At 38.6% G+C, this 26,916-nt stretch overlaps 1 long non-coding RNA gene across 1 annotated transcript; it reads right to left on the reverse strand.

Moving 5' to 3' along the window:
* Positions 1 to 8,520: 8,520 nt before the first annotated feature.
* Positions 8,521 to 15,980, reverse strand: LOC145955745 (uncharacterized). The gene is made up of 3 exons (XR_014432423.1): positions 15,121 to 15,980; positions 9,894 to 14,237; positions 8,521 to 9,010 (listed from the first exon to the last, which is right to left on the reverse strand). It is a non-coding gene; the product is annotated as an uncharacterized LOC145955745 (long non-coding RNA).
* Positions 15,981 to 26,916: the final 10,936 nt, after the last annotated feature.

Below are 26,916 nucleotides of genomic sequence, written 5' to 3' on the forward strand. Positions count from 1 at the left end.
TGATTATAAGTATCTAGCCAACAATCAAATCCAAAATTGTTTAGGATGTTTTCTAGTAGTTTTTTCTTTATATTTTAGGAAAAGCCTAGGTTACCATTTAGGGTACTTTAGGCAAGATATTGTAGTATTTAAAAATCAGTCTTATCATTGTCTTAGTCATAGTGTTCTTACATTTTTAGGTTTTACTTCTAGGTTATGCTTAGAAGAGGAGCCTATTTCTAGAGAGTCTAATATTTTATCTTTCTTTGTTAGGTTAGATACTAGGACTCCTCTTAGGATCCATGATCTTTTCTCTTACCATGTTACTTCTTATTCCTTGCATGTTTTATATGTAGGTGTTAATTTTTCTTCTTCCATTCATCCTCGAGATTTGAGGACAAATCCTTTTCAAGAGGGAGAGGATGATGGAATCATGCTTTGGAGTGCAAGAGGTGACATACTCAAAGATCCAAGAGGAGTTGGCTAGACATGAAGGTTTGGGCCAGTCAGGGCCCAATGGGCCCGATGGGCCTAGGAAGGCCCAAGTTGAACTTTTCATGGGCCATATTTTATTATAGCTATTTTCATATGTTTTGTATACATCATATTGTAGACCCCTAAAATTGTCCGGGTCGGAAATAAAACTCGAAGACCCTCAAAGATCGAAGGAAAGTCAGCCAGAAGGACTCCTAGAAGACCATAGGATGGCTATCTGTAGGTTTAGAGGTCTTAGAGTAGCTTAAAATAAGGAAGTGGAGGGAATGAAGCCCAATACGGCCGTACTAAACTTAATACGGCCGTATTGAAGCTTCAATACGGCAGCAGTGAACTCAATACGGCGTATTGAAGTTTCTGAAACTTCAATACGGCCGTACTGAAATCAATACGGCCGTATTGAAGCTTCAATACAGCCGCAGTGAACTCAATACGGGCGTATTGAAATTTCTGAATTTCAATACGGCCGTATTGAACTCAATACGGCCGTATTGAAGTTCAAAAATTTCAATACGGCCGTATTGATTCCATAGCCCGTATTGCGCCTCATCCCTATAAATATGACGTCAATTGGACGTCATTCAACACTTTTACACACAGTTTTAACCCTCTTCTTGAGTATTCTGGGTTTTTTTGAGCAGTGCTCTGCCTAGAAATCACTCGGAGAGTTGATCCGACGAAGTTTTTGAGTTCTCAGCATTTTGCTTGAGTCTCGAACTAAGTCGAAGGGAAATCCATCGGATTTCCAAGTCAAAAATTATTTTTTAGGAAGGAGCGAGCGGGCTTGTAGAGTGAGGGAACGCCAAAAAGCTTCCCAACTTCTGTTTAAATATATAGAAAAGCACGCTTCAAAGGTTTCCTTCTTAAATCCTTTCTTTTACTGCTTTCTGAGTGTTGCATACTTAAATTATCATCATGTAGATATTTCGCTTATAATCGCTTATAATAAATAGGGGTAATTTAGTAATTTTTGCGCTATTATTTTAGAAATAATCTGTCATAGGGAACCCGAAAGGGGCGCTGTGGGGTGCTAACACCTTCCCCACGCGTAACCGACTCCCTTACCCAACTCTGGTTGTAATGGCCGAAGTTGATTTATAAAATCAATTGCCTTATCCCTTTTTCCAATGTTTTGAGTAAAACATTGGTGGCGACTCCACGAACCCTTTTACTACGAAAACCACTAATCCATGGAGGGTCCCGCTTGGGATTAACATGGATTGGTGAGACATTTAATAAATAAATTGGATAAGATCGACAAGGTCTCAGTTTGAGAACAAGTCGTTCTAATAATCCAATACATTTTCAAAACTAAAATAAAAGCGAGCTCGACCGTCTTCGCGACCGCCGAGGCCCGTTTGGGCCGGTGGCGACAGATGGCGACTCCACTGGGGAAGCCTCGAGAGTCAGTCCCATTTAGTGACAGATTATTTTTAACAAATAATAGTTAAAATTACTTCATTACCCCTTACTTGTATGATAACATGTTTATCTATTTGGCTTTAATAACTGTTGTATTTTTAAATTTACGCAATTGTTTGAAATAAAAACTGCACACAAACCTTTGCACACAACAGTTCCCTCTATACCCGGGGGCATGAGTGATTAACCATAGGGAGTGGATGTTAGTACGGCCGGTTGTCGAATGGGTCTATAGGTGCCCGTAGACCGTTGTCGGAAAACATCACTCAAGGTGATAACCATGAACTTGAGTCCGACGGTGCGTTGGAGCTTTCCATCGACCTACGATGAGAGGAATTGGGTCCCTATAATGGGGGCACCTTGGGGGCCTTGGACTGGTGAGAACAGTTAGAACCACCTTGAATATGCACCATTTCTGCAGGATACCCCTACCTCGTGATTCGCTCGTGACTGTTCGTGGATGAGTGAATTGTTTGTGTAAATGCTTATGTGCAATTGTTTGTGCATTAATAATAAACCTCGTGATAAGGTCTAAAGAATAATCCCCATGCATGAAAATACCATGACATGAGAGGAAAGACCATGTGTGAAAATATAATAAAAGTGAGGAGCATGTGCATCATTACCAATAAAGATATCATGCATCCTCATAAACCATGCATTCTAGGTTCACCAAATACCTCTTGACATGAGTAAAAGAGACCCATGACTATTGAGATCCTCCGTTAGGGAGAGATCATAGGCTAGGGAGGGTGATAAACCTTCATCTTAAAAAGGCAGCGCCTTAAAGATGGAGGGTTATCAAGCTCATGTCAAGAGTGTATTCATACCATAATTAAACTAATTAGATTAAAACATTCATGTTAGAAAGTGGCTGGTCATCTCTCTGTCCTCACACGCGCGCAGAAAATCAAGAAAATGGAAGCGCTAGAGGAACAAAACAAGAAGCTCACGACCGAGCTTTCACAGCTCAAAGAGCAGATGGCGCAAATGTTGGAACTCATATGTCACCATAACATTCATGGATCTCATCACAGTGACCATGGGTCCCATCATGAGGGAGAGGAGGAAGAGCATGAAGAAGATCCTCCACATGCCATACCTATTGGGGCTGGAATCATGATTAAAGAGCCCGAAGTTTCTAAAGAACAATTCCACGCCCTCGAGGATCGGCTAAGGGCTATGGAGGGGCATGATTTTGACATCAAGGATGCCGCCGACATGTGCTTGGTGAGGGACATCCAATTCCCTCCCAAATTTAAAGTGCCAGATTTCCCAAAATATGTGGGATCGACTTGCCCTAAGAGTCATCTCACCATGTACTGTCGCAAAATGGCTGCATATGCCACAAATGAAAAGCTCTTGATCCATTGCTTCCAAGAGAGCTTAGCCGATACTGCGCTCAATTGGTATATGCAGCTAGATGGAAATCTAGTACATACATGGAGGCAGTTGGCCGACGCCTTTCTCAAGCGCTATAAATACAACATCGACCTAACACCCGATAGGTCAGATCTTCAAGCCTTGAGTAAGAAAAGTGACGAATCTTTCAAGGCGTACGCCCAACGATGGAGGGAGTTGGCGGCACAGATAGAGCCCCCGCTGTCGGATAAGGAGACGGTGTCCTTATTCATCAACTCGTTGACTGGTCCCTATTACGATAAAATGATAGGGAACACAATGACACTCTTCTCGGACATCATCACCATTGGGGAGAGAGTGGAACAAGGACTCAAAAGTGGGAAGCTGGCTAAGCCTTCCCAATCATATGAAGCTAAGAAGACCTTCGGGAAGAAGAAAGAGGGAGGAGTCAACGCTGTAACCATTTCTCCATCTTCTTCCACTTCGAAGTCAGGCAAATCGCAATACAACTCTGTGAAGAAGTTTGACAAACTTCCGACCACTTATAGCGATCTCCTGCCGAAGCTAGTAGAAGCCCAACTTCTAGCTTATATTCCACCGAGAAAGGTCGACCCACCTTACCCCGATTGGTACAAACCACAAGACAAATGTCTATACCATTCGGGAGCACCAGGGCATTCAACAGAGAACTGTCTAGCTCTCAAACACAAGGTCCAAGGCCTTATTGATGCTGGGTGGGTCACTTTCGATTCGACAGCGCCCGACGTGAGCAAGAACCCTCTGCCGAAGTAGGAGTAGAGAGAAGGGCAAGCCACAATAGGGCCTCTCCTTAATTTTCTTAATTTTCTTTTAGGGACTCATGATCAGTACCCGAGATCATGAGGACCTTTCATGTAAATAAGGGTTTTGTACATCATACATATATCAATAAAGAGGCATTTTTCACACATTATTCTCTCATTTTGTTCTATTCTCTCTCTCTCATTAATATTAATAAACTCTAAACCTAAACAGAACCAATAAAATAATTATGTCTGTAATTGTTCGCTCTGACCGGGATCCAAAAGTTGAGGATAAATGGGTTGAGTTGGACAGTGATGAGGAGACCATTTCTCCGGATCTGCAAAGATTGCTACATTAAGAAGCTCGTCAAGAGAAATTAGAGACTGTGAATTTGGGGCATGGCCGAAAGATATAAGAGGTCAACATTGGGACCCATATCAATGATGAAATAAGGACACATGTTCCCGCTATGATTATAATAAAATCATTCTTCATTGCTTCTTTTCTTGCTTATAATAAAATTCTAAACCGCATCATTTTTAACCCTGTTTGAATAAACATGAATGAGGTTAAAATCATCTTAATAATAATAAACCCACATCATTTTCATGTGGAGGTGTGTGTGACAACTTGGAGCACCTTCCCTTGGCCTTGACAAGTGCCATCATGGATAAAAATAAATCCTTTAAAATAAAAGAAGCTCGGCAGAAAACTCAAAAAGGGGACTGCGCAAAAATAAGAGCAAAAGACCCGCTAGGAATCCCACGAAAGGGTGACCTAGGCAAAAGTTAGGGTTACAAAAATAAACAAAAACAAAAGTCCGCTAAAACACCACAAAAGGGTGTTTTAGGCAAAAATAAGGACAATCAAAAAACAAAAGAAATCCATGATGGTACCATGAACCGAATTCAAAAAGAAAGGTTCAAGGGAAGCTATCCAAGTTGTCGAATCACAACACGACTTTTTAACTTCATAAGTGTTTAATCAAACAAGCCTAAACACATAAGCCTACCTTGGCCATCCATTCTTACAAAAACCATTTTTGAAAAATAAATCCCCTCTAAAACACAAACTTCAGAACAAAAATATCTTTCCTTTCTTTTCTCTCTTGTCCCGAAAGATTTTAGAATAATCTAGTGGAAGCATGGAGAAATAAATCATCACTGAAAATGGATCTAATCTGACTAATAAAATGGTGGAAGAACTGTGCCAAGAATTCAAGATCCAACACCGCAACTCTTCCCCATATCGGCCAAAGATGAATGGGGCAGTCGAGGCAACCAATAAGAACATCAAGAAAATAGGGCAAATGATGGTTGCCTTATTTAAAGACTGGCACGAGATGTTACCCTTCGCTCTTCATGGTTATAGGACTTCAGTACGCACATCTACAGGAGCTACTCCATTCTCCCTCGTCTATGGGATGGAGGCAGTTCTACCCGTCGAAGTCAAGATACCTCCCTAAGGGTAATTATGGAAGCAAAACTTTCCGAGGTAGAATGGGTTCAAAGCCGGTATGACCAATTGAACCTCATTGAAGAAAATGGCTGAACACCATATGCCGTGGTCAAGCCTATCAAAGGAAGACCAAAAAGGCTTTTGACAAGAAAGTCCACCCTCGAGTCTACCATGAAGGAGAGTTGGTAATGAAGAAATTGCTACCAACTCAAAAGGACAAAATCGGAAAGTATGCCCCAAATCACGGAGGACCATACGTGGAAAAACGAGCCTTCTCAGGAGGAGCATTGATCCTCACAGACATGGATGGAAAAGAACTTCGATACCCAGTCAACACTGACGAGGTAAAGAAGTACTATGCTTGAAGACGTTGCTTGCATAAGCCCGCTAGGATGAAAACCCAAAAAAGGGCATCCTAGGCAAAAGTTAGGGCAAAACAAAAAGCCCGCCAGTACAAGGGTACTAAGCAAAACAAAGGCAAAATTATCCCCGCTAGGATACGTCCTAGGCAAAAGTTAGGGGCAAAAGAATAAGATGTAAAAGCAAAGCAAGCAACGGTCACTTGAATCGAAAACCGAAAGGCGGTTCAAGTGATTATCTTCTAGAAGCAAGCGTCTTGCAGCATCTACACTCCTGGCATAGGCATCTCATCCGAAGCAATTAGGGGAACGGGAAGAGCGACAATTACAGATATAATTGTTTAAGCCAAAAATGTATATAGCCTACCCTGGCCAGCCATTCTTCAGAAATTCCTTCTGTATATCTTTCTGTAAAAACACTTGTGAATATTAATAAAATATCTATTCATTTCTTTTCTCTCTTGACCATGTGATTATGCCTCTAAATTGGTATTTCTAAAAAAATTGTATGAAATTCCTTAATAATCGGTCAATAAAGAAAATTGGAGGGGTTCCTATAAAATCCATAATCTCCTGCATAAAAGGCTCACAAAAATCCTCCCTCGCGTCTATGACAGAAACTCCTCCAAAGAAAAAGAGGATAGGGAGAGCCATTCACTTTTCTAAATAAAAGAACAAAAATAAAAACTTGCATCGCGTGCATCACACACATTAGTTGCACATTTAAAGACCTTACCACGAGGCAATTGCATAAAATAGAAAAAATAGAAAATTGCTTGTGTATGACAGCAGTCAACAAAAGCCGAAAACGAAAAAAGGCAAGGATACAAACAATACTCCTCAGTTTGTACAGAATAATTGAGCCTGGAGAGGCTTGCCGAAACAATACTCTTTCAGAATAACTGAGCCTGGAGAGGCTTGCCGAAACAATACTCTCTCAGAATAACTGAGCCTGGAGAGGCTTGCCGAAATAATACTCTTTCAGAATAACTGAGCCTGGAGAGGCTTGCCGAAATAATACTCTTTCAGAATAATTGAGCCTGGAGAGGCTTGCCGAAATAATACTCTTTCAGAATAAATGAGCCTGGAGAGGCTCGCAGAAATAATACTCCCCAGAGGGAACCTCAACTCATGCTCTTGGATTCAAAATCCCCAGCAAGAGCTATCAAGCAAGATCGTCAAAATCTCCAATGGAAGTATGATCATCCAAGCAGTATATTCAAGTCAAAGGACTTTAAAACTTCTTCAGTGGAAGATAACTCTCCGACTCAAGCGTTGAGTGAGACTAAGCCTGCAGAGGCTTCCTAAATAATACTCTGGGATACACAAGGTCCCCAAATCCCCAATCGCCTACTCAAGAGGCATCCCTACAAAAGGAGAAAAAATAAAAAATCTCAATAAATATTCCCCAAGCGGAATGCGGCATCCAGCCAAGCACCGAACATCAAGATTATCTGCCTAACAGAAGAGGCCAGTCAAGAAATGAATGACAGAATTCCCTAGTGGATAACAGCCTACACAGAGGCTACAAAATCAGAAAATTGAAAAGAGTCACCCGAATAAGGACAACCGGGATACTCCACCAACGTCAAAGGACGTCAGCCAAACATAAGGCATCGCTCAACTCAAAGAGAGAGCATCTGTGTCCACACCCCAAGGATTCAGAAATTCCCCATGGGTACCAACAATGCAATGCAAGTTGGGGCACAGGAACCTATGAATGACTGCACATCCCCTAGACGGATCCCTGCGTTATCCAGCCCTCAGCGGCACAAAATCAGAAAAAACTGTCAAAGCAGCATAGTGGACTGTGGAGACAAAAATCATCTCAAATCCCTGGAGAGGGTAAACTCGCATTGCCGAAGTGATCAGAAGACACGGACGCAATCCCTGGAGAGGGTAAACTCGCATTGCCGAAGTGATCAGAAGACACGGACGCAGTCCCTGGAGAGGGCAAACTCAGCTGCCGATGTTAAGACGCAGTCCCTGGAGAGGGCAAACTCAGCTGCCGATGTTAAGACGCAGTCCCTGGAGAGGGTAAACTCACCTGCCGATGTTAAGACGCAGACCCTGGAGAGGGTAAACTCAACTGCCGAATGTTAAGACGCAGACCCTGGAGAGGGTAAACTCAACTGCCGAATGTTAAGACGCAGACCCTGGAGAGGGTAAACTCAACTGCCGAATGTTAAGACGCAGACCCTGGAGAGGGTAAACTCAACTGCCGAATGTTAAGACGCAGACCCTGGAGAGGGTAAACTCACCTGCCGATGTTAAGACGCAGACCCTGGAGAGGGTAAACTCAACTGCCGAATGTTAAGACGCAGACCCTGGAGAGGGTAAACTCAACTGCCGAATGTTAAGACGCAGACCCTGGAGAGGGTAAACTCACCTGCCGATGTTAAGACGCAGACCCTGGAGAGGGTAAACTCAACTGCCGAATGTTAAGACGCAGACCCTGGAGAGGGTAAACTCAACTGCCGAATGTTAAGACGCAGACCCTGGAGAGGGTAAACTCAACTGCCGAATGTTAAGACGCAGACCCTGGAGAGGGTAAACTCAACTGCCGAATGTTAAGACGCAGACCCTGGAGAGGGTAAACTCAACTGCCGAATGTTAAGACGCAGACCCTGGAGAGGGTAAACTCACACTGTCGAATGTTAAGACGCAGACCCTGGAGAGGGTAAACTCAACTGCCGAATGTTAAGACGCAGACCCTGGAGAGGGCAAACTCAGCTGCCTAGGTCGTCAGAAACAACCGAAGCAGAGCCTGGAGAGGCGGTACTCAATCATCAGTGATGTTAAAACACTGGTGTCTAGCTTCCGGCTCGGGCGTCGAGTGAGGCTAGGCCTGGAGAGGCGGTACTCAACCATCAGCGTTGTGACACCCTCTACCCCGCATATCATAAATCAATAAATTTAAATAATATAACTTTAATAATCAAACATGTTTAAAGAGTATCACATTTTTAACAAACATAATCAGCGGAAATTACAAAGAAATAAATCTCAAAGTTTTCAAAGTAATTTAAAATAACATTAACAACCTAATCTAATCTTATCTATACCCCGATGTCACATGTCCTATCAGAGCATAGCCCATAAAGAAGCCTAAGCTTCACCACCAACATCCTCAGCCTCATGCTGATAATCACCTGTATAAAGGTTAAAGAAAAACAACACAAAGAAAAAGGGAGTGAGAAAACATCTCACTCGGCTCACAGTGTAGGAATATATATACTAGATAGCCAAACACAAACAAAACATATATAACATAGATTAACAATATCACATCTTACTCATTCAAGGCATATCCATTTGTCATATAATATCAAAAGACACATGTATGGACACGGACTACATTTTATCATGCATGTGGCGCCAGTCACTTATCACGTAGTATATTGCCGCTAGCAATACACAAAGAGTAGTCTAGGAGTACATGCCGGGACACAACCTCTGCGCACTCTCACTAGAAGGACATACTACCAGAGTCTCGTCGGGATAGCTAAGCCGCGCAAGATACATCCCATGCACACAATGGGCGAGACTGGGACTTCCAAACCGAGCCATCCCCAAGGACTGATCCCCACAGCTTTTACACTAGGGGGCCTTCTCTGGCGGCGTATTCCATATCGTACCCTTATCACTTTATGCAAATGATGCATGTCAAACAAGACTCTATGCATTCTCATATCACTTTATCACTTTCCATGGTCATTTCTCTTTATCACATTTCATATCTCATTGTCACATTATCACATTATCTATCTCATGGTCAATCATATCTCATGTCATTTCACATCATATTTCATCATCACATCATATCATTAGAAACATCACATTCACATTATCATATCATATTCATAACTTTCACAATCATAATCTCAACAGAATTTCTATTCATACACACATATTAACCAAGCAATTAGAACATACAAACAATATAACATACAACAAACACAGGATTGGGGGCCAATCCCACTACCCAGCATACAATCCCACACCCAGAGCGATATTTCTCACTCCCCCCCTTACCTGGATGACAAGCGCTGAAACTAAAGAAGAGCTTCCTCCTCTAGGCTCCTTCTACTAGGATAGAACCACCTCCTATGGATTCCTCTAGGTCTTCAAAGAGAAGAAGAGGAGAAGAAGAGAGTATAAGAGAAGAGAGAATGAGAATTGAGGGATGGTTTGCAATGGAGAAGTGAAGGGCTATTTATAGCCTTCAAGACACATTAAAAAAATGGAAAATAATGAAAAAATCTTAGACAAAACTAAGTGGAATGAATTAGTGAGATGAATTATTAAAGTTGGTGGGATGAATTAATGGAGTTGGTGTGAATTAATGGAGTTGGTGCCATGTTCTTTTCCTCACCGACTTTAGCTACTGATTTGGACCTTATAGACAGCCGAATCTGAAAATATTTCCTTCATGAAAGTTGTAGGATTTTCTCTTATCTTTCCATAGCCACCAAGTTTGTATCATTTGAACAACCACCGACCAAGTTATACCCCACAAACCGAGGCTTGCCAATCAGTCCAGCGAGAAACAATTGTATCAATCAAATTCCAATTTTGACCTCCTAAACGACCGAGTTTGCAAATGGCTATTTCTGTAAACGTTGTGCGTTTTTCTCTTAGATTTCCATTGACACCAATTTTGCATCATTTGGACCATCACAGCCCAAGTTATGCCCTAAACACCGAGGCTTGCCAATCAGCCCAGCGAAAAACGGTTTTAACAAAGAAAATCACAACTATCTAATTAAGCCCAATAATACACATATCTTTCTAAAGCCTACAATTAAGCATAAATGGAGTGTGAATTAGTTACAATTGAAGTAAAATATAATCACCAAATTATGACTAAATAATAATAATAATAATAATAATAGTAATAATAACCATTTTGAAAACTGGGATGTTACAATACTTCCCCCCTTTTAAGAAATTCGTCCTCGAATTTTTGAAACGAAGAGGTTTGACTATGACTCGTTCAAGATTCTTCTTAAATTTCCTTGGAAAATCCACAACAGAGTCTAGACATATTATTTCACTTCCAAACAGGAACATCTAAAGGCTACAAAAGTCCTAAAAGGCTTCTGATGTTCTGTCTCATACTTATACCATACTAAATATAAGTACATAATATCCTCTATTCTTCTCTTTACTTAAGGTCACCACGCTTCCGCTGTGCCACTCTGATGCACCTTAGTAGCTCTTAAAACTCCCTTTAAGATCATCTTCCTAAATTCAAGATTACTAGGCTATAGATCCTATCATTGAACCCCAAAATACCATCAACTTCTACTCATAAAGGGCTATTTATACCTCTACCAATCTTCTCCACTTGGTTCACTAAGAAAGAATCTAACTCCTAAGCTTCTCTAATCTCGTCCATTAATTCATTAGTCATTTTCAACATACTAAATTCAATGCTCCTAAGGGTGAGCTCACACATCACGCTTAAGTCGCTAAGTTCTTTAATCAAATACAACCCTTAAATCGTCAAATATGGTAGGTGAAAGATCATCCTACTCAAGGTATCTGCTAGAATAATAGCTTTATTTCTACGACCTTCTCCAAAGATTAAGCACTTAAGCATAGGTTCACTAGATACATATACCAGATTTCTAATTTCACCATTCTAGCTATACCCAAGTCAAATTCTTATCCACCTCCTTATCCTATAACCTCATACCAAATAAATCATCTAATCAATCCTTTCGTTACTCAATTTAAATTTTGTCTTACACTACTAAGAATAACCTTATCAGAAAAACTTAAATCTCTAAGTTGAGCTGAAAGATCTATCTTTCTAATCAGAAAAAAAAAGGTAAATATAAAGGTCTCATACTCAGAGCATCGGTTACCATAATGGTTTTGGCCACATAACTTAATAATATCAAGATCTTATTCCTTAAGGACTTTTAACTATTTCCTCTGGTCAATAGGTATTTAAAACTCTTATGATCGCTAAATACCTCAATCTTAGAATCATATATGTAGTGTTTTCAAATCTTAGTATACATATTAAAACTGCTAACTCAAAGTCATGGGTAAAGTAATTCCTCTCAAGAATTTTCAATTGCCTAGAATCATAAGCTACTACCTTTCTTCTTGCCACAACACTCTTCCCGAACCTATCTTTAGAAGCATAACTATATACCACAAAAGTCTTGCTAAAATCTAGTAGTATTAACATTAACCAATCTTTTCTTAAGAGTTTGAAAACTACCTTCTCCTTTGTTATCCCACACAAAGGCAACTATTTCTTAGTCAATCCAGTCAAAGGTAATAGTAAGCGACCTAGAGAAGTAGGCGATAAAATGTTTTGGGTACTTAAAAATAAACATAGGTCCAGAAATTCCTGATATGGGTTAGCCTTTCAAACTACTGTTGAATTCATGGGTAGGCAAACGACAACTTAGTGAACTGAAACATCTTAGTAGCTAGAGGAAAAGAAAGCAAAAGAGATTCCTGTAGTAGAGGTGAGTGAAATGAGAGTAGCCTAAACCTCTAACTGCTACCTTAGACATTTACTTAATAAATCTCCTATAAATTATCCTAAGAAAACTCTTAATTTTACTAATTGAATTAGGTATCTCTCACTTAAATACAACTTCTACCTGAGACATATCCATGTTTACCTTAACTGGAATTTACAAGAACTAGAAAACATATCTCATACAATAAAAATAAATAAATAAATCAATCAATCAATCAATAAATAAGATAAAATAAAATAGTAATACTTAACATACAACCGTCTTGAATATATCTCCACCTTCAACTACAATATGATCATATCACACCCTAAGATCAATCTCACTAACCACACGACATTCACCAATTGATCCCTAAGGTCATCTATCCACATATCAACATACATGCTTACTAAATCATATTAGAATACCAACTTTAAACCTTCAAATATACCATCGATAAGCATGTACATGAACAAACTTTATCACATAGCATTATACAACCTTTAAACAACCTCTCAATCCTTATGCAAACACCCTAAAACAAAATCAATTCTTATCCTTGCATTGCCTAACTATTCAAAAATATCATGAAACCATACATATCCCTTCAACAATGTTTAAAGAAAATGATACCTAGAGAGTTATACTTATTCAAATGATCTCAAACCTATCTCAAAATAAAGATAAGAGAATAAGCTACAACTCCTACGAAGACATAGAATTCTAAAAAGATCATCTTCTTAGCTACAAATTTCAAAAACCGCAGCAGATATATTCAGCGCTTATAACTAGACCTTTGATCACCAAAGTAGCTATAACTAGAGTTCTATACCTCCGTTTTACCTGATTCCAGTTCCATTAGAAAGATAACGTCCAAAGCTACTACTTTTGTGAAGACCATAAAATCTGATTCTGTCAATATGATACTCATACAGGCACAACAAAATTTTAACGAAAATAATCCCCATATTATACAGCAATAGTGTACTAACATTTCACAAAATACCTCAACCATTCCAAACTCACTCCTTTCCACCTTAAACTCATATTCAAGCTTTCCATTACAATCCTAGACCAAAACAGCTCACATATTTAGTGCAAAGGACTTAGAGAATAATATTCACATATTACCTAAACCATAAAAGTTAACATGAAGCACCAATACTCAAGGAACGTTTCAACCTCTCATCAAAATATCAAAACTCCAATTCTCATATACAACCTCCTTGGATTCAATCGCTACTACTATAGATTCCTAAATTTCATTAATCGTAAACTTTTGACAAATTAATGTCTCTCCTAATTCTAAGGTCTCAATAGGCTTTATCCGTACTATTGGTACATAAGCTCACCATAAGAGTGATACTACTCAACCACTACTTCTCACGTAAGCAAGAAGTATCAAACAAATAAGCAATAATGAAAAGAGCAATCAAAAATAGCATCATCAATTTATATCATGTCTATCAAACAAATCCTGAGAACACAATGCACACAACATAATCAATCATCATATTAGCACATCAATCAACTCATCACATTATTAATCTACCAAACAAGCATAGTAGACTCATAACTCACGGTCGATTAGATCAACTTGCTCTGATACCACTAAATGTGACACCCTCTACCCCGCATATCATAAATCAATAAATTTAAATAATATAACTTTAATAATCAAACATGTTTAAAGAGTATCACATTTTTAACAAACATAATCAGCGGAAATTACAAAGAAATAAATCTCAAAGTTTTCAAAGTAATTTAAAATAACATTAACAACCTAATCTAATCTTATCTATACCCCGATGTCACATGTCCTATCAGAGCATAGCCCATAAAGAAGCCTAAGCTTCACCACCAACATCCTCAGCCTCATGCTGATAATCACCTGTATAAAGGTTAAAGAAAAACAACACAAAGAAAAAGGGAGTGAGAAAACATCTCACTCGGCTCACAGTGTAGGAATATATATACTAGATAGCCAAACACAAACAAAACATATATAACATAGATTAACAATATCACATCTTACTCATTCAAGGCATATCCATTTGTCATATAATATCAAAAGACACATGTATGGACACGGACTACATTTTATCATGCATGTGGCGCCAGTCACTTATCACGTAGTATATTGCCGCTAGCAATACACAAAGAGTAGTCTAGGAGTACATGCCGGGACACAACCTCTGCGCACTCTCACTAGAAGGACATACTACCAGAGTCTCGTCGGGATAGCTAAGCCGCGCAAGATACATCCCATGCACACAATGGGCGAGACTGGGACTTCCAAACCGAGCCATCCCCAAGGACTGATCCCCACAGCTTTTACACTAGGGGGCCTTCTCTGGCGGCGTATTCCATATCGTACCCTTATCACTTTATGCAAATGATGCATGTCAAACAAGACTCTATGCATTCTCATATCACTTTATCACTTTCCATGGTCATTTCTCTTTATCACATTTCATATCTCATTGTCACATTATCACATTATCTATCTCATGGTCAATCATATCTCATGTCATTTCACATCATATTTCATCATCACATCATATCATTAGAAACATCACATTCACATTATCATATCATATTCATAACTTTCACAATCATAATCTCAACAGAATTTCTATTCATACACACATATTAACCAAGCAATTAGAACATACAAACAATATAACATACAACAAACACAGGATTGGGGGCCAATCCCACTACCCAGCATACAATCCCACACCCAGAGCGATATTTCTCACTCCCCCCCTTACCTGGATGACAAGCGCTGAAACTAAAGAAGAGCTTCCTCCTCTAGGCTCCTTCTACTAGGATAGAACCACCTCCTATGGATTCCTCTAGGTCTTCAAAGAGAAGAAGAGGAGAAGAAGAGAGTATAAGAGAAGAGAGAATGAGAATTGAGGGATGGTTTGCAATGGAGAAGTGAAGGGCTATTTATAGCCTTCAAGACACATTAAAAAAATGGAAAATAATGAAAAAATCTTAGACAAAACTAAGTGGAATGAATTAGTGAGATGAATTATTAAAGTTGGTGGGATGAATTAATGGAGTTGGTGTGAATTAATGGAGTTGGTGCCATGTTCTTTTCCTCACCGACTTTAGCTACTGATTTGGACCTTATAGACAGCCGAATCTGAAAATATTTCCTTCATGAAAGTTGTAGGATTTTCTCTTATCTTTCCATAGCCACCAAGTTTGTATCATTTGAACAACCACCGACCAAGTTATACCCCACAAACCGAGGCTTGCCAATCAGTCCAGCGAGAAACAATTGTATCAATCAAATTCCAATTTTGACCTCCTAAACGACCGAGTTTGCAAATGGCTATTTCTGTAAACGTTGTGCGTTTTTCTCTTAGATTTCCATTGACACCAATTTTGCATCATTTGGACCATCACAGCCCAAGTTATGCCCTAAACACCGAGGCTTGCCAATCAGCCCAGCGAAAAACGGTTTTAACAAAGAAAATCACAACTATCTAATTAAGCCCAATAATACACATATCTTTCTAAAGCCTACAATTAAGCATAAATGGAGTGTGAATTAGTTACAATTGAAGTAAAATATAATCACCAAATTATGACTAAATAATAATAATAATAATAATAATAATAGTAATAATAACCATTTTGAAAACTGGGATGTTACAAGCGTCGTCAGGGACACGTCGATGTTCAACTTCCGGCTCGGGTGTCGAGTGAAGTTGACCCTGGAGAGGGTAAAACTCAGCTACCGAGGTTGTCAGAAACACCGAGGTATGCAACAACCTGGAGAGGCTACTCAACAATTTTCCACCGGAAGACGCTACAAGTCAGAAGGTTGGCATATTACCCGGACAATTGGGTCAACTCCTTTACTTGTCAATCGGTACACCAAAAGGCCGTTTGACTAAGTAAAGGGGGGGCAGCTGTAGACCCCTAAAATTGTCCGGGTCGGAAATAAAACTCGAAGACCCTCAAAGATCGAAGGAAAGTCAGCCAGAAGGACTCCTAGAAGACCATAGGATGGCTATCTGTAGGTTTAGAGGTCTTAGAGTAGCTTAAAATAAGGAAGTGGAGGGAATGAAGCCCAATACGGCCGTACTAAACTTAATACGGCCGTATTGAAGCTTCAATACGGCAGCAGTGAACTCAATACGGCGTATTGAAGTTTCTGAAACTTCAATACGGCCGTACTGAAATCAATACGGCCGTATTGAAGCTTCAATACAGCCGCAGTGAACTCAATACGGGCGTATTGAAATTTCTGAATTTCAATACGGCCGTATTGAACTCAATACGGCCGTATTGAAGTTCAAAAATTTCAATACGGCCGTATTGATTCCATAGCCCGTATTGCGCCTCATCCCTATAAATATGACGTCAATTGGACGTCATTCAACACTTTTACACACAGTTTTAACCCTCTTCTTGAGTATTCTGGGTTTTTTTGAGCAGTGCTCTGCCTAGAAATCACTCGGAGAGTTGATCCGATGAAGTTTTTGAGTTCTCAGCATTTTGCTTGAGTCTCGAACTAAGTCGAAGGGAAATCCATCGGATTTCCAAGTCAAAAATTATTTTTTAGGAAGGAGCGAGCGGGCTTGTAGAGTGAGGGAACGCCAAAAAGCTTCCCAACTTCTGTTTAAATATATAGAAAAGCACGCTTCAAAGGTTTCCTTCTTAAATCCTTTCTTTTACTGCTTTCTGAGTGTTGCATACTTAAATTATCATCATGTAGATATTTCGCTTATAATAGCTTATAATAAATAGGGGTAATTTAGTAATTTTTGCGCTATTATTTTAGAAATAATCTGTCATAGGGAACCCGAAAGGGGCGCTGTGGGGTGCTAACACCTTCCCCACGCGTAACCGACTCCCTTACCCAACTCTGGTTGTAATGGCCGAAGTTGATTTATAAAATCAATTGCCTTATCCCTTTTTCCAATGTTTTGAGTAAAACATTGGTGGCGACTCCACGAACCCTTTTACTACGAAAACCACTAATCCATGGAGGGTCCCGCTTGGGATTAACATGGATTGGTGAGACATTTAATAAATAAATTGGATAAGATCAACAAGGTCTCAGTTTGAGAACAAGTCGTTCTAATAATCCAATACATTTTCAAAACTAAAATAAAAGCGAGCTCGACCGTCTTCGCGACCGCCGAGGCCCGTTTGGGCCGGTGGCGACACATATTAGTATAGGTATCATATATTTTGGTCTTGTATTTTGGACCACATAGAGTAGCATTTTAGGTTTTGGGCTTGTTGGGCCTAGTTTTGGGCTTCATGGGCCTTTGGGCTTTTGGTACCCAATATTGGGCTCATTTTCATTCTTGTAATTTTTTCTATTCATTGTATTTCCTTGACCATTGTATTTAGGTCATTAGATTAGGATTTAAGGAGGATTACTAGTTTTAATGAATTAGGGTGAACTAGGTTTAATTTAGGATGCATTTAGGTTGCATTTTGGGTCACATGTTTGGTGCCACCTTGGCTGAACATGTGTGACTCAAAATGCAACCCTAAATGCATATTAAATCAAAGCTAAATGAACTTAGCACTAGTGTGACCGGACTTGAATATGTGAGCCAAATTTTGAATTCAAATTTTTGAATTTGAATTCAAAATTGGCGCCACATGTGATGCCTTTCACAATGGCGCCAAGTAACCCTAGTTTCGGTTCAATATATACCTCCTTTATCATACATTGTAGACACTTTTGAGATTAATAAAATTGGAGAACTTATTCAGCCCAATTTTCTCTTGAGAGTCACCGAAATTTCTCACATCAAAAGCCATAGGAGAGTTCATCTTTTCCTTCTCTTTGAAGTGAGGAATCCTTTGCTCCTTAAGCTTGGATGCTTCCATCCAAGGCTTAAGCCTATTCCAACCGAGAATCATCCTCCATCAAGTGCTCATTTCGTTGGTTTCCATTCCCTTGAAGGAGATCCGTGCATAAGGAGAGCTAAGGAGAAGAACAACATTCACTCCTCCTAACCTCTTCCATCAACTGTTCACACTCAAAATTTGGTTCTCGGGAAACCGAATTCTGAGCTTTAATATTTTTTTGTGATTAGAATTCGGTTCCCGGAAAACTGAATTCTGAGTAGTTTTTAATTTTTTTTTGTGGTTTGTAGCCCAGATTGCGCGAATCTTGAAACTGGAACGGCCCATTCTGGAAGCAGAATGGCCCGTTCTGCTTGCACACGTTGACTGTTAATTTTGAAATTGGAACAACCCATTCTGGAAGCAGAACGGCCCGTTCTGCATCCGTTCCAATTTCAAAATTAACAGTTTACGTGTGCAAGCAGAATGGGCCGTTCTGCTTCTAGAAGGGGTCATTCCAGTTTCAAGATTCGCGCAATCTAGGCCACAACCAAAAAAAAATTAAAAACTACTCAGAGTTCGGTTTCCTGAAAACCGAATTCTGATCACAAAAAAAAAATATTGAAGCTTATAATTCGGTTCCCCGGGAACCGAATTCTAAGTGTGAACAATGAATGGTGCTAGATGTGTAAATAAAGTATAACAGGTGCGTTTTTGGTAAATTCTTTTTTTAAAATTCCACTTCTGTAAAAAATTCAGAAAAAGTAAGTATATTTTTTTTCTTTACACAATCATGCAATATAAGCTAAATATTAATTTGCAGTTTTTTAATGTTGATCCTTCCAATTTTTTAAAATTATTTTTAATCCTTATAGGATTATCCTTTCTCAATTTCAATCTTTATAATATTTTTTTTCAAAGTTTAGTCAGTATAAGTTTATATTTTTTTCTTTCTAATTTTTAGTTGTTAGTACGAAGTTACATGAACTAAAGTAAAAGAAAAATTATAATATTTAAAGTACTAAAATTTGAAAAATGCATATTTATAAGGACAAAAATAAATTAAAAATTTATAAGAACTAAAATTGAGAAAACGTGAACTTACAGAGACTAAATTCATATCTAAATCAAAATAAATAAAAAATATTTTAAATTATCAAAATTAAGAAAACAAAAGATACACGGGCTAAATTCATATTATAAACATATAAATCACTAGTGCAAAAATTGGATTTAAAATCGAAGTTTTAAGATCAGTTACAAGGTAACCGATCTTAAAAGTGATGCGGTAACAATTTTGTAAATAATATGAACACTTTTAAGATTGGTTTTTTATGACCGATCTTAAAAGGTATGTCTGACACAACTTTTAAGATCGGTTACAAAAGAACCGATTTTAAAAGTTGTATCAGACATAACTTTTAAGATCAGTCACAAAATAACCGATCTTAAAAGTACTTTTAAGATCGGTTAAATTTTAACCGATCTTAAAAGTGTTAATTTTAAAATCGGTTATTTCATAACCGATTTTGTATGTAGTATACAAAATCGATTCTTAAATAACCGATTTTAAAAGTATCGTTAGAAACCTTTTATATTTCCCTCCATTCTCATTCTTTTTAATCTTTCCCTCCATTCTTTTTTTTACTCTCTCACACTCTCATTTTCTAAAGTCTCCAATAAGGTAAATTTCGTTGTCATTTTCGTTTTCATTTTCGTCTTCTCATGCTCTTCTTGTGTCTCTTTTCGTTTTCTCATGCTCTTCTGTTATCTCTATTTTCGTTGTAAGTTCAATTTGGGGAAATTTTGAATCTAGAACGGGCCGTTTTGCAAGGAGAACGGCCCGTTCTTCAAGGAGAACGTCCCGTTCTCCTTTCAGAACACCCCGTTTTCTTAGCAGAACTGCCCGTTCTGTAGGGAGAACGGCCAGTTCTCCTTGCAGAACGGCCTGTACTACAAGGAGAACGGGCCGTTCTGGTGTCCGTTCTTCAAGTAGCCTTTTTATGCACCTGGAACGGCCCATTCCAGTTTAATTTTTTTTTTCAGATCCAGCACTTTTAAGATCGGTTATAAAATAACCGATCTTAAAAGTAGACTTTTAAAATCGACTTTTTTAAAATCGGTTACAGAACCGATTTTAAAAGTTAAAAATAACCGATTTTAAAAGCCTTTTTTCCACTAGTGAATTATATTTAACATTTATGATGACATATATATGTGGGTTTTAAAAATATATATGAGTGAAAATTCAGTTACTTCAAAAGTAACTCTTAAAAGAGTTATTTAATGAAGGTAATTACGTTATATATTGAATTTTTTATTCAATAAATTAAGTCTAAAAATTTGTATATTTTATCTTTTAATCAATAATTTTATTGAGTTTTACTTATATATATATATATATATATAGATATATATATATATAGATATATATTGGACAAGATAAGAGGATAAGGAAAATAATCCTTATAATGTGTGTTTAGATAAAAAATTTTACAAATTCAAATAATTTTAAATTCTTAGTATTTGAATTACTTTAATTTTAACTTTATCATTCTTAAAATATTTTGTTTGGATAAGTCAATTCAAATTTCTTAAATTTTAAATTATTAGGTTGGATATGATAATTTGATTTCACCATGGTAAAATTGGTTTTAAAAATTTATTTATATGTTGAGATTTTTAAATTAAATTTTATAAAAATAAATATTAACTAAATTTAAATATTTAATAATTTTTAAAATTAATATTAAATAATATTTAATAAATTTTAAAATATTTTAAAATATTCAATAATTAAAAAAATAAAGAGATAAGAGATAAGATAAAATATATATAAGTGAAATAAAAAGAAAAAATATGAGGAATTTCAAATTCTTACTTTTTTAGGAGAATTTGAAATTCTAGTATTTCAACGAATTTTACAAATACTTGAATTTCAAATTCTTTATAAATTCTCCATCCAAACAACGTATTTCACCTCAAAAAAATTGAAATTCTTCAAATAAATGAATTACTCCATTTAAATTACCCATCCAAACACACTATAAAAAAATTTGCAAGGGATTTATTCTCTAAATTTGCAAGGAATTAAGAGCAATTTGCGAGGGTCTTGTTCTCTAAATTTGTGAAGGTTTTGCAAGCAACGTAATCTCTTATTTGCAAGGGATCAACTTTTCCTTCCCTCATTTGCGAAGGATTTGCGAGGACTTTGTGTGGGATATACTTATAACTCATTAACGAGGGATTTGCAACAACAAAACTCCCTCGCTAGATGAAAAATTCATTTTTTTTATTTAGGCTCATAATTTGGAGAGGGATTTGCGAGGGCCTAAGTTCCTCTCTAAATAAACACTACCTTTAGCGAAGGATTTGCGAGGAGATAAAGGTTGGTTGCAAAATGATCACTATTTAGCGAGGGATATAAATTCAAGCTATTTGCTTGCTAATTCGTGAGGGACTGGCGAGTAACACAGTTCCTCTCTAATCCCTCGCTAATTTGCGAGGGATGTACTTATAACTCGTTAGTGAGGGATTTGCGACACGAAGACTACCTCGCTAGATGAAAAAATCATTTTTTTTTATTTTGGCTCATAATTTGGAGAGGGATTTGCAAACCATTGGTGAGGGTCTAAGTTCCTCGCTAAATAAGCACTAACTTTAGTGAAGGATTTGCGAGGAGACAAAGGTTGGTCGCAAAATGATCACTCGCGAGGGATATAATTCCAAGCTATTTGCTCGCTAATTAGCGAGGGACTGGCGAGGAACACAGTCCCTCTCTAATCCCTCGCTAATTAGCGTGAAAATAGCTTGGATTTATATCCCTCGCTAATCCACGAAATTCCTGTGGTGAAACATAAGCATGTCAATATGAAACATATTTCAAAATTAACCAAAAAAAATTTAGTAAGAGGATTGCCCAAAAATTAAAAGGGAAACAAATTAAAACATCTTTTAAATCTAAGAAAGTTGTTTCCACTTCTAAACCCTTAGAATTTTCACATATGGATTTGTTTGGTCCTACCAAAACTTTAAGTGTGGGTGGTAAAAATATGAATTTGTCATTGTAAATGACTATTTTAGATATACATGGGCTTACTTTCTTCCCCAAAAACATGAGTCTTCCAAAGTAATTGAAATATTTTGTAAACGTGTTCAAAATGAAAAAGGTTTTTGCATCTTTACCATCAAAATTGATCATAGAAATAATTTCAAAAATTCTAATTTCAAAACCTTTTGTGATAGAAAACTATCAAATCTGGAAGAGAAATTTGCATATTTGCATATCAATGTAGAGAAGTCAAAGGAGCCATAGGGTAGTAATCAGATGATGACTATGTTATAAGGGCAAAAAAATCAGTCAAATGAAGTTGTTAGATCAAATAGAGATTCGAAGTTTGTCAATCACCATCCACAAGATCAGATTCTTGGTAATAAGATTAAAGGCATCAAAACAAGTTATACTCTTAGAGGTAGTGCCTCATATGCCTTGGTGTCAAACATTGAACCAAAAAGCATAGACGAAACCCTTGGCGATAGTGACTGGATCCTAGCCATAGAAGAAGAACTTTATTAGTTCGAGAGAAATGATGTCTGGATTATGGTCTCAAAATAAGACCATCAAGACATCATTCGAACAAGATGGGTTTTCTTAAACAAGCTAGATGAGTAAGGTAAAGTGATAGGGAATAAAGCTAGATTAATAGCACAAGGCTACAATCAGTATGAAGGTATAAACTTTACTAGAACCTTTGCACCTGTTGCTAGGCTTGAAACTATTAGAATTATGTTAGCTTTTGCAACTCACAAACACATTGTACTTTTTCAAATTGATGTAAATAACACTTTTCTAAATAAGAATTATTGAAGAGGAAGATTATCTTAAAGCTTGGTATGAAGGATTAGTCAACTTTATTTTAAATAATAATTTTGTGAGAGACAAAGTTGACACAACTCTGTTTAAAAAAGAATCTAGTACAAATTTTATAGTTGTGCAAATTTATGTTGATGATATCATATTCGATGCTACTAATAAATCTGTGCAAATATTTTTCTAAGCTAATGTAGAACAAGTTTGAAATAAGCATGATGGGTGAGCTAAAATTATTCCTATGGCTTCAAATTAAACAAATAGATGAAGGCATATTCATTCATTACTAAAAATATACAAAGAAAATTATCTCAAAGTTTAAGACGAATGATTGTAAACCACTCTTAATTTAATTGATTAAATCAATAAAAATAATTGATTGAATAAGATTTCAATTGATTAATACATGTGTTTCTGAATGAAAAATTGATGCATAGTGTATAAGTGGTTCATTTACATTGATCATTCTACTTCACCCATGTTGCTATTGATTTTATTCGTTGTTTTGCAAAGAAATGAAAAGGTTTCGATCTCACACCTATTTCTTTCTTCGCAAGATACTTTCTTTACTCTCAAACAAATGTAATTTTGTTTTTCTTTGATATTTCTTCACTCTCACACCTTTTTATCTTTTTTATTTATTCACAAGATATTTTATTTGTTACCAAACAAATGTAATTTTAGTTTTCCTCAATATTTCTTCACTCTTCCCCTAAATTTTTATCGTACTCAATAGACGCTAAATTATAATCAAGGTTTAGTTATGCTTTTAGTTCTCTAAATTTGGAGTATATATTATTTTGGTCTCTCAAATTTAAAACTTGTATTTTTAGTCACTCAAATTAAAAATTTATCCTTTAAACCACATAATTTTTAAAAAAAGAAAAAACATTATTAGTCCTTCTATATATGATTTGATATTATAGTGACTTAAAACAATTTTTTTAAAAATTATTGTTCTTACCTGAGATCGGTGGTGAGACGATCTTCGGGCAAGATCGGCGAGCCTCTTCTGCTTGGTACGTCGGCTGCTCCGAGATAGGGTTGGTACCTGCAAAAGAGACTCCAATGCTTAAGTTAGTTTTTGTGGGTGTGCAAGTCTCATATATATAATGCACATCCCTTGGTGTAGATTAGGGTTTTTCGTATGAGTGATAATGGATTTGGTTACGATTTGATAAGATTGTGATCTTATCAGTTTATCTTATTGGTTGGGGAGCGGTCTGACTTGATAAGCCGATGTGGCCCCAACCTCCAAGGTGTTAAGATAGGCCCTGGTACCGATGTGGGTAGTACATTAGCCCCCTGAGCTCCAAGTGCTATTAGCCGAGGAGTTAATATTGATTTGGGTGGTACACTAGCCCCCCGAGGTCCGAGTGCTATTAGTCGAGGAGTTAGTGTCGAGGTTGTTGAAAGGTCCTGACCCTTTGTTTCTGCCCTTGGGATTAGGGTCACGTGTTATTCAAGTGTCGCCTCGTTTTGCAAACAGAGGCGGCTATAATAATGAAGGGTGACGACTCATAATGACGAGACGCACCCTGTCATTATGACGTTGCATTTAATGCCCTTGTTTCGTTGTCATTTTTTGCTTTAACCTTTGTTTCCCTCCTTAGTTCCTCACAGCTTCTTCTTTTCCTTTGTCGCTCTCACCCCTTAGCTTCTTCATCCCCTGCGTCGCCCCCATTGTTCCCCTGTGGTAGTGTTCACTTCGCTCATCGTCGACGTTCGCGAGTTTTGACTCTAGGAGTATCAAGTATTTCCCCTCACTTTCTTCCCTTTTGTTAGTCGTGGTCCGAACGATGGTTGGTGAGGGTTCTGTTCCCCCCAAGGTTGTGTCGGGCAAGGCCAAAGCGTGCGGGGATGCGGTGGTGGCGGCCGAGGAAGTGGTCGCTGCCGGTGAGGAGAAAAAGAAAAGGGGTGGAAACAACCCCAAAGATTCACATCCTACCATTTGCATTTCGGGCTACGAGTGGGTTAGGGGGGATGTTGGGGAGTTCGAAAGTGTGTTTAGAACTTTCCTTGAGGTTAATGCCCTATGGAAGTCGTTGACGATTTGTAAGTCGTCCGTTTCCAAGCTCATCCGGGTTGAGCCTTGTCAGCCTGGTGAGCGTGTTTTCATGGCGGGTACTCTGAACACCCTTTTTTTCTACATGTACCGCTATTTTTTTAAGGACCTTAGTGTTTGTTTTCCATTCACCAAGTTTGAGTGTGGTTTTCTCTCCTTTGTCAATATGGCCCCTTGTCAACTGCATCCCAATAGCTAGGGTTTTTTGCGAGCCTTCCAAGTGTTGTGCTCGGCCTTAGGGATGAGGGCGTCGCTTTCCTTCTTTCTTCATTTCTATCAACTCAAGTTGGGCGACCCTCCTTTGGGTTGGGTGTCACTCAGTGGGAGTAAGGTTGGGGGGTTGTTCCAATTGTACTCCCAATCTTACAAAAATTTTAAGAAGGAAGTTATTCGGATCCGACTTGTGAATTCCAACTCGAGGATCGACGAGGTCTTTCATCACGAGGGGAGGCCGAGGTTCCCCTTCTTTTGGCAGACGAGCCTAGTGAAGTTTAATGGGTCAAGCTACCTTTGTCTGTCGGATTCCGACAAAGACGACATCGCTAATCTGGTGAAGTTGTCGCGCCCGTTGGATTGCAAGCTCGTCTTGGCCCTCACCGATCTAACGAACAAGGAAGAGGGTTTAGAGAGTGAGTATTTTGGTTGTTTTTCCTAGGCGTACCCGTTGGTGTGTTTCATTTCTTTACAGAGTTGATGGGGAAGAGTAAGTGGCGCGAGTTGAAGGCGAGGTTTAATACCGAGGAGATCGAGGTGCCCGAGCCCAGTGAGGAGGTTGCTTCGTTAGACACTCGCTGAAAAAGAAAAAAGGAAGCCGAAGGAGGCCAACGAGGCTTCCAATGCCCCGATCTTGGAGGAGGTGACATCGAGAGTCGTCGACCCCCGTGGCACGATTGATCTGACTGTAAGCCCCCGGGCTGAGACGCCGCCAAGGGATCCTGTGTTAGAGGCTACTCTAGAGAGACAGGTTTTTACTTGACCTTTTTCTTCATAGTGTCTTATCTTTTTTTTTTTTTTGTATATATGTATATATTGTCTTTGAGTGATTTGGGGGAGAACCCATGGTCCTTTCATTGTAGGTGGTTCCAATGTTTAGCACGGCTAGGGACCATGGGGATGGTCCGAGCTCCAAGTTGTGGACGTCGGTCCCCGTGACTATGACTTTGTAAAGCCCCAGGTCGGCTGCTGCTTCAGAGTCAAGGTGTCTTCATCAACGCTTTGACGTGACTCGGCCGTTGGTGAGGCTCAACCACGTCAGTATGTCGCCTAATGTCGCGTCTTTGTGGAACCCCTACCTTACTATTGAGAAGTTCTACAAACCAGATCTAACCTATGTGGCCGATAAGGCCATCATAGAGAAGGTAGGGCATGTTGAGGGGTTGGACTCGACAAAGGTCTTCATGCAAAGGTCCATTGCTATAGTGGATCACTGGAGGCGGTGATGGCAAAAGCATCAGGCCGAGTTGTAGAAGGCGCAGAAAGGCGAGGCTGAGCTTCAAGCTCTAAGGAGGGATTTCACAAAGACCCAAAAGTCTTTGGAGATTGCTGTGGAGGCCAATGAGGCATACGCCGTCAAGGTTGGCGAGTTGGTGGAGGTTGCCAAGTCCGCTAAGGGCGAGGCAGAGGTTGCCCAAGGTCGAGCTTGGACGTTGGAGGAGGAGAACGCTGCCCTGAAAGCCAAGTTGCAAGCGGCAAAGGAGAAACAGATTTGTGATGAGGTGCTTCTTGTTGGCTGGGGCGAGGAGATTAGTGCCTTGAAGATGAACCTCGAGATTCTGACCTCTTCGAAGAAAGATGTGGAGAAGAGGC

This window comes from Cajanus cajan, chromosome 3 (assembly GCF_000230855.2).
Source record: "Cajanus cajan strain Asha chromosome 3, NIPB_CcT2T_4, whole genome shotgun sequence".
In the NCBI taxonomy this organism is placed as follows: domain Eukaryota; kingdom Viridiplantae; phylum Streptophyta; class Magnoliopsida; order Fabales; family Fabaceae; genus Cajanus; species Cajanus cajan.